A 9635-nucleotide genomic window follows, 5' to 3' on the forward strand; every position below is an offset into this window, starting at 1 on the left:
AAATAATCTTTCTCCATTTTGTACATTTTTTTCATCTCGGTTATAATCCCCATGGACTTCCCATCACCACTTCACCCATATGCCATCAACATGGTCCTGTGTGCTCTTCCCACCCCAGTTTTGTTCCAATTCACTTCTACTCCCCAATAGAATATCTCTGGTTTATAGCTGTTAGTTGATTTTCATTTTTACTTTATTACAATTAGTTTTATTTTCTGATCCTTTACACTCTTGCTATGGGTGAAGCCACACGTTATTTTTCTTTTTCTTTCTGGCTTATTTCACTAAGATAAGTCCCTTCCAGCTCCATTCGTGTTGCCATAAATGGCAGGCATTTGTCTTTTTGATTGCTTAGTAGTATTCCATTGCATATATGTACCACATCTTCTTGATCCAGTCATCTATTTCTGGGCATTTGGGTTTACTACACATCTTCCCTATTGTAAATAGAGCAGCAATAAGCATAGGGGTGCAAGTGTCCTTTTGAATTAATGTTTTTGTGTCCTTTGTGTACAAAAACACCTAGGAGTGGAATTGCTGGGTCATATGGAAGCTCCATTTTTAGCAGTTTGAAAACCTCCAAACAGTTTTCCATAGTGGATGGACTAGTTCCATTCCCACAAGCAGTGCAGGAAGAGTTCCTTTTTCTCCACATCCTCATCAACATTTGTTGTTGCTAATTTCTTCAATATGTGCCATTCTCACTGGTATGAGATGGTATCTCATTGTGGTTTTGATTTACATTTCCCTGATTACAAGTGATGTTGAACATTTTTTTCATATGCTTTTTGGTCAACTGCATTTCCTCTTTGGAGAAGTGTCTTCTTAGCTCCTCTGTCCATTATTTTTTTGGATTGTTCACTTTATTTTGTTGAGTTTCATCAGCTCTTTATAGATCTTTGTGATCAGGCCTTTACAATTAGTATTGTGTGAAAAAAATTTTTCCCAATCAGTGGGTGTCTCTTTGTTTTGTTTAATATCTCTTTTGCTGTACAGAAGCTCCTTCATTTGATGTAGTCTTAGTTGTTTACCCTTTCCTTCACTACCCTTGCTTTAGGTGATGTGCCTTTAAAGATGTTACTAAAGTATATGTCATGTAGTGTTTAGCCAATATTTTCTTCTATATATTTTATGGTTTCAGATTTTATGTCTATTTCTTAAGTCCATTTTGAGTTGGTTTTTGTGTTTGGTGTGAGATAGTAAGCTAGCTTCATTTTTTTTTCCCACAAGTGGCAGCCCAGTTTTCCAGCACCATTTGTTGAACACACTGTCTTCATTCCATTGCATACTCTTTGCTCTTTTGTCAAAGATTAGCTGTCCTTAAAGCTGTGGGTTTATATCTGGGTTTTTCATTTGAACCCATTGGTCTATATGTCTGTTCCTGTTACAGTACCATGCAGTATTGATTATTATGTCAATGTGGTATAGCTTGAAGTCTCGAATGTGATGCCTCAGTTCCCTTCTTTCTTATTCAGGAGAGCCTTGGATTTGAGGTTTCTTGTGGCTCCATATGAATTTCATGAATATTTGTTCTATTGAAGAATGTTGTTGAAATTTTTATTAGAATAGCATTGATCTATAAATTTCTTTTGGTAGGATGGCCATTTTAATAATTCTAACTCTTCTAGTCCATGAGCAGTGGATGTTTTTCCATTTCTTTATGTCTTCTTCTACCTCTTTTAACAATATTTTATAATTTTCTTTGTAGAGGTCGTTCACCTCTTTTGTTATTCTGAATAAACTTCAGGTTTATTCTGAAGTATTTGATCTTTTTTTGTTTCAATTATAAAGGGAATGGTTTTCTTGATTTCTTCTTCAGATTGTTTGTATCAAGTCTACTGATTTTTTTTTTTGTGTGTGTGTGTTGATTTTATATCCTGCTACTTTACTAAACTGGTTGTTTATTTTAGTAAGTTTTCTGTGGAGTTTTTGGGGCTCCTTATGTATACTATCATATCCAAAAATAGTAATAGTTTTACTTCTTCTTTCTCTATTTGAATTCCTTGTAAGCCTTTTTCTTTTCTCATTGCCCTGCTTAAGACTTCCAGTATTACATGAAAAGCACTGATGAGAGTGGACATCCTGTCTTGTTCCTGACCTTGAGGGAAAGGATTTCAGCTTTTCACCATTGAGAATGACATTGGCTATTGGTTTGTCATATATGGCCTTTATTATGCTAAGGCATATTCCTTCTACCCCGAGAATTTCAAGAATGTTTATCATGAATTGATGCTAGATTTTGTCAAATGTTTTCTCAGCATCTATTGATATGATCATATTGTTTTTTTCTTTTTGTTGATGTGTTGGATTATATTAAATGATCTTCATCTGTTGAGCCACCCTTGTTCCCCTAGAATAAACCCCACTTGGGCATGGTGGATTTTCGTTTGATGCATTGTAGGATTCTATTATCTAGGATTTTATTTAGGATTTTCGCATCAATGTTCATTAGAGAGAGTGGCCTATAGTTTCTTTGTGTATGTGTGCTGTCTTCGTTTGGTTTTGGTAATGTAATGTTTAATGTAATGTTGTTTTCATAAAACATAGTTGATAGTATTCCTTCTTTGTCATTTTTTTTTTGAAAGGGTTTGTGTAGGATAGGCACTAGATCATTTCTGAACATCTGGTAGAATTCATTTTTAAAGCCATATGGTCTTGGCCTTTTGTGTTTTCCCAAACTTCTCTGGAAGCTCCCTCTATCCTCTATTCTCTTGACAGTCATTACCACTTCTTATGTGGAGGACACAGCAAGACAGAATGATGAATTTTTCCCTAAGGGTCCTAGGCCAAGCCTTATTTTTGATGATACTGAACTTTCTTCTTTGCTGCTTATACAGCTTGGTGATTATCTATGCTCAGTATTCCTTGTTTATTCACTCTGGAATCTGTGGAGAATAATGATACTGTTCTTGAATCTGAGAAGAAAGGTAGACTTTCAAGTAGTATTGCTTGGGTAAGGCTGGTATTAAGCAATAGAACCTCTTTATTGTGTGAGCTCTCTCTTCAGAAATATTGTGTTTCTAACAGTTAAGTAACCTTATTGGGGAAACTGGATATATCACAGCACCCAAACCATGGAAGATTTTACCAGGAAATTTCTACTTTAAAAGTCACGCAACCTGACACTTCTGTGCGATGTGAATTTCTTCTGGACTGTTAAGGTTGATGTTATGTCTCTAATATATTGTGTTTCCTTGTGGCTTTTTTTTTTAAAAGATTTATTTATTCATACAGAACTGGGGCACAGGCCAGAGATGAGGTGGGTGAGAGGATTCACCAGAGACAGAGTGGGGTACAGAACAGGTAGATCGACGAAGTACACTGCTGAGCGGAGCAGCGGGCGGGTCAGGAGAGGTCTGCCGCGCCATGTGGATCTCCTCCGGGGCAGGCGGGGATCGAACTCTTGTGGAAGTGGCTTAAGCTGCTTTGTGCTGTGCTTAAACCTTCTGCGCCACCAGGGAGGGCCCTCCTTGTGGCTTTTAAATACTGTGTGATAAATGTTGTGGTACAAAAAAGAAAATAAGCCCGGTTGCTGGGCATGTGACATCAGTTCTTTGCAGAACAATATCTGTTGTAGATAAGGGGTCTATTTCCGCATCCATGACCCTTGGTTGCTAAATATTTTAAATTACGTTATTTTCTATCAATTGGATTCCAGAGAGGTTCCAGGGATTACTAGAGTCTCTTGTTTCAGTGACCTATTATGCATGTGAAGATCACTAACGTCTCAGTTTTTAATACCACTGAAGATATTTTAAATTTTATTTTGATTATTAAAAAGAAAACTGCTTAAAGGAAACTAATCATGTATGTTTAAACAAAACAAATAATAGAGAAGGATAAATGGAATCATACTTTTTAAATTTATTATGTTCATGTGAAGTGGTAAAAATTAACTCTAATGATTGTGGTAAGTTAAATATGCATATTGTAACCCTTGGTCAATCACTATAAATAACTTTAAAAGTTTTAACTAAGGAAAAATGGTCCAAGGAGGCACCAGAGGAGGTTCCCTGTTTCACTTCAAAGAGACAATAAACTCAGAGTGTCTCATGGCTTGGAGTGAAAGGAGAGCACCTCATGAGTACTGGAAACCAATATAGACTCTTCATTGAAAAGATTGAACTCCCCTCAACAAAAGGTTAGTGGAGAAAGGTACATGGAGACCTCAACCTAAGGCAGAGCCTGCCATGAAAACTCAGAGCTGTGTTCCAGTTTTTTTTTCATGTCCCTGAACAAGCAAATAAATGATGTTAGAAATAAAATTAATGAGCATAAAAACAAAAACTGAATTTTAAAATGAGAAGATAGTGGAGCTGCAGCATGTAAAAAGATCAACTGAGGAAATAAAAACTTCTGGAGAAAGCTGTGGAAGTAGAAGAAATGAAATAGATGATCAAATAAGGGAATTTGAAGATAGTAATGTAAAAAGAATACATGTGGAAGAAGAAAGAAATATGAAGAAAAAGAAAAAAAAAGAAACAGCATTTCAAAACTTATCTGATTGCATTAAGAATGGCAGCATAAAGATAATGGTTATTCAAGAAAAGGACGATAAAAAGAAGGGGATAAAGAACTTATTCAAAGATATAACATAGGAAAACTTCCCAACATGGGAAGGAACCAAGCATACAACTCCATAAAGCTGGAAAAACACCTGGTTATCTAAACATAATGAGACCTACAACCTGACATGTAGTGATGAAGCTTCCAGGACTTCAAAGTAAAGAAAGAAAATTGAATGTGGCTAGGGGGAAAAGGAAGGTAAGTTACAAAGTTACTCCCATCAACTTTACATTGACTTATTTGAAGAAACCAAACAAAAAAGAACAGAATGAGATATTCAAAATACTGCAATATGAAAACTTCCAGCAAAGAATACTCTATCCTCCAGATTCTTTTTATCATATAAAAAAGAACAGGAGTCTTCCAAGACAAACAGAAACTAAAAGACTTAATAAATACTAGACATCACCTGCAAGACATGTTGAAAAAAGATCTCTTGTCTAAATTGAAGTGAAGAACATCCATAAAAATATGAACATGTAAACAGAGCTAGAAAACTAAAGATGAGATGGCAGTAGAAGACGCTTTTATATATATAAAAAAAAATCACCAAAACAAATGGACTGATTTCACCTAACAAAAGGCACAGTGTGTCTAATCGCATCTAAAAACAAAACTGAAAATTATGCTTTCACATGGGCTCTAAATATAACCATAGAATCAAAGAGAAGGTTAAAAATAATCCTGTAAGCAAATGGGACCCCACCCACAAAAGCAGGGAAAGGCACACTTAGATCACATAAAATATAACTTACAAAAAATCAGTTGCATTCTACTTGCATGCAATAAGCTAAAAGTGAAAGGGATGCAAAAAAAACTACTTAAAATTACATTAAAAATAATTAAATACCAAAAAATGTGCAAAATGATGTAAAAATAAATTTTGTAATAATTAAAAAAATAATAATAATTAAATACCTAGGATTAAATTTAACAAATTTAATTAAACACCTAGGATTAAATTTAACAAATTTAACAACAATTATGAGATATTGATAAAAGAAGTGCAAATAGGCACAAATGAAATGAAAATATATTACCTGTGCATGAATTGGAAGATTTAATATTGACAAAAAAACTCTCTTACCCAAACCAATGTACAGATACAATGCAGTCCTTATCAAAGTGTCAAAGGCTTTCCTCAAAGAAATAGGACAGCTGTTACAGAGATGCATATGGAACCATAAATTACCTTAAAGAGTCAAACCAATCCAGACAGGAAAAAAAAAAAGTAAAACAATAGAATCACACCCCACCCCCTACTCCAAAAGTGTATTACAAATATATAGTGATCAAAACAGTGTGGTACTGGAATAAAAGTAGACACACTGGCCAATGGAATAGAATTGAGAGCTTAGAAATATATCTACAATTACATGGGTAGTTACCTATGTGCAAGTGGATATATTGGAGAAAGAAGAGTCCCTTCAACAAATGGTGTTGGGATAACTGGACAGTCATATGCAAAAGAATGAAACTAGACCACTCTCTGACACTATATCTAAAAATTAATTCAATTGGATTTGAAACTTGAATGTATACCATAAGTCATCAAATACATAATAGTGAACATAGTAAAACATTCCATGACATTGACTTCAGTGATATCTTTTTTATTAGTCACCAACAAATAGGCTATATCAAACAAACAAATAAAAAAGCTCTTGTACACTAAAAGAAATTATAGCTAAAACTAAAACACACCACATCAAATATCAGAATATATTTCCACAACATACATCTGACAAGAGGCTAATAGCCACAATCTAAAAAGAACACATACAATTTAATAAGAAGGAAACAAATGACCTAGTGAAAAAAAAAATGGACACAAGAGCTAAAAGGACACATCTACAAAGAAGACATACCGATGACCAACATACACATGAAAAAAAAATGATCATCACTTATCAAGAAATTGTAATCAATAACATAATGAGATACCATTTCACATCTGAGAGAATGGTTCATATCAAAAAGACTAGAAACAACAAGCATTGTGAAGATTTGGAGAAAAAGAAACCTTGTGTAATTCATGGGAGTGTAGACTGGTCCAGCATCTTTGGAAAACACTATGGAAGTTTTCAAAATATTAGTAAGAGATCTACAGCCTTTCTGCCCATGGATGCCACTGAGTAAGCATCTTAAACGTATCCTCCCTACTGCCACCATGTCTAAGTCAGAGTCTGGGGCATCTGTGTAAGATATTCATTGGAGGTTTATTCTTTGAAATTGCAGATGAGAGCCTGAGAAGCTATTTTGAGCAACAAGGAGTGCTTGCACACTATGTGATAATGAGAAATCCAAACGCAAAGTGATCCAGAGGCTTTGGGTTTTTCACTTATGACACAGTAGAGGAGGTGGATGCAGCCATGAATCCAAGGCCAAACAATGTGGGTGGAAGAGTTGTGAGACTAAGAGGGTTGTGTCAAAAGAATATTCTCAAAGACCCAGTGCCTACTTAATTGTGAAAAAGATTTTTGTTGGTGGCAGTGAACAAGACATTGAATAACATCACTTAAGAGATTATTTTGAGCATTATGGGAAAACTGAAGTGATTGAAATCATGACTGACCAACGTGGTGAAGAAAGGTTTTTGCTTTGTGGCCTTTGATGACCATGATTCTGAGACAAAAATTGTCATTCAGAAATACCATACTTTCAATGGCCATAACTGTGGTGTAATGAAGTAACAAAAACCCTGAATAGAAGCTCACCATTAAAAGGGTCGCCCAAGCAGAACCATGGAGTTTATTAATGATTGTTGGAAGATCCTAAGCAAATTCATAAATTGAATTATGGTAAAGGTAACATTGCAGGTGGGAATAAGGCATGGGTATCATCCATTATCATATGTAATCAGTAAATGATTTAGCATCTTCCTGAAAGAAATTGAAAAATAGACCAGAGAATCCAACAGTTACACCCTTAGCTATCTACTTGACAGTGCAAAAACATTAATTTGAAGGATATATTCACCACTACCTTCATCACAACATTATTTACAATAACCAAATTATGTAAACAACCTAATAGCTCAAGGACAGAAGAATGGATTAAGAAGATCTGGTATGCACACAGTAGAATGCTACTCAGCTACTAAAAAACAAAAAAGATGAACTTCTTCCCTTTGTATCAATGTGAGTAGAATTGTAGGGGGACTAATTTTGAGCAAACTATATCAGAACTAAAAAAGCAAATACCAGATAGTTCCATTAATATCTGAAGTGAGGAGAAGCAAAGGGTGAGACAAACCAAACCAATAACAAACCCTAGAAATCTGAATACAGAATTGAGGGCACCAATGAAGAGGGATAAGGTGGAGAGCAAACTATGGCGAGGACCTAATGGAATATGTTGGGGGACTGTGAATGCCTTTGTGGTAGGAGGGCCATTATTCCATGCACATGATACATATACAGTATTGTAAACCAATGTTACCTCAATATAAAACATATCAGAAAAAAACCAAAAAGTTATAAACTCAAATACAAAAAAAAAATTATCCTCAATGCATTGGGAAAAAAATAGGACAAAGACAAGTAAATAGCAAACAATAAACTCAAAACATTCCTAATCATATTAATCAGAAATAGACAAAAACACCAATAAAAAGGTAGATACTATAATAAGAACCAGCTACTTGCTGACCTAAAAAGATGCACTATAAATACTCATAATTCAAAAATGAAAAGGTGGTAAGTAATATATTATGCCAAGTGTGAACCTTAGAACAGTGCTGTGGTTATGTGTAGTTCAAGTGACAAGTGTAGTTCAAGAAAAAAATGTCACAAGAAATAAAGTGAGAATTCCATAAATACAGTGGGTTAATACTAATGTTAAGTACGTATGCAACTAAAATAGTTTCAAAATTCATGAGACTGAGCTGTGGGCTTTAAAGACAATGAGACATTTACACATCATAATTATTAAGAATTATCACTTGTCTCCCAGTAATTAATAGAAGAAATAACTACAAAATCAGTAAGGATTTAGAATATTTCAATATTAGTATCATCCAAATTAGTGTTACTGACATTTTATAGAACACTAAAACTAAACATGGCAGAATTCACATTTCTTTCAAGGGCACAAGGAATGTTTACTAAGGTAGACTATAGTCTGAGCAGGCCATCTGGATGCATTAATTTACATAAATTAATCTATATTTGTCCTTAAATATAAAAAGTTTGAAATCAGAGAGAGTATGTACAATTTATTAGAAATCAATATCCATGAAATGACTAGATGGTATTTAGAAATGCCACCAAGTATTTATAATTGAAATGACACACTATTTTTTTCAGTGCATATGTTTATTTTTACAATAAGAAATGGACTTATTGTATATTTTTTAAATTAAATTTTATCAGTTTTTATTGATGTGTAGACCATGTAGACCATGGTCTACAGTATACTGCTATTAGTTAAAATGTGAGATTTGATAACTTTCACATTATCAATACACTCCAAAAAAAAATCACCATAATGAAGACATTATACCACAAAGTTTCCTAAGATGTCTTTGATTTTTTTTTTTAAGATTTATTTATTTGTGCATACAGAACTGGGGTACAGGCCAGAGGCTCAGGGGCGGCGAGAGGATTCACCAGAGACAGAGTGGGGAGCAGAACAGGCAGATCCACGAAGTACACTGCTGAGGGGAGCAGCGGGCGGGTCAGGAGAGGTCTGCCGCGCCATGTGGTCACCTCCGGGGCAGGCGGGAATCGAACTCATGTGGAAGTGGCTTTAGCTTCTCAGTGCAGTGCTTTAACCCGCTGCGCCACCAGGGAGGGCCAATCTTTGATTTTTTTTAATTAAAAATTTTATTTTGTTGCATTGTTGGTCATTTTTGTACAATATTTGATTTCTCCCCTCAGGTGTGGTCCCCATAAATCTCCTACCTCCACATTATCCATGAACTATTACCATAGTCCCTGGTGTTCTTCCCTCCCCTGTTTGACCCCTTTCTCTTCCCTGCTTTATGCCTCAAATCTATGGTTTGCTTGCAAATTTTGTCCTTTTTTTGGACCCTATAGTTTCCCTATAGTCCTCCTATAAGTGAAAAA

General features: G+C 34.9%; 1 pseudogene; it reads left to right on the forward strand.

The window, feature by feature from the left end:
- The first annotated feature begins 4701 nt into the window (after positions 1-4701).
- Positions 4702-7259, forward strand: LOC105854145 (annotated as a pseudogene).
- Positions 7260-9635: the final 2376 nt, after the last annotated feature.

Source organism: Condylura cristata, unplaced genomic scaffold (genome assembly GCF_000260355.1).
Source record: "Condylura cristata isolate star-nosed mole 26May11 unplaced genomic scaffold, ConCri1.0 scaffold00027, whole genome shotgun sequence".
Classification (NCBI taxonomy): domain Eukaryota; kingdom Metazoa; phylum Chordata; class Mammalia; order Eulipotyphla; family Talpidae; genus Condylura; species Condylura cristata.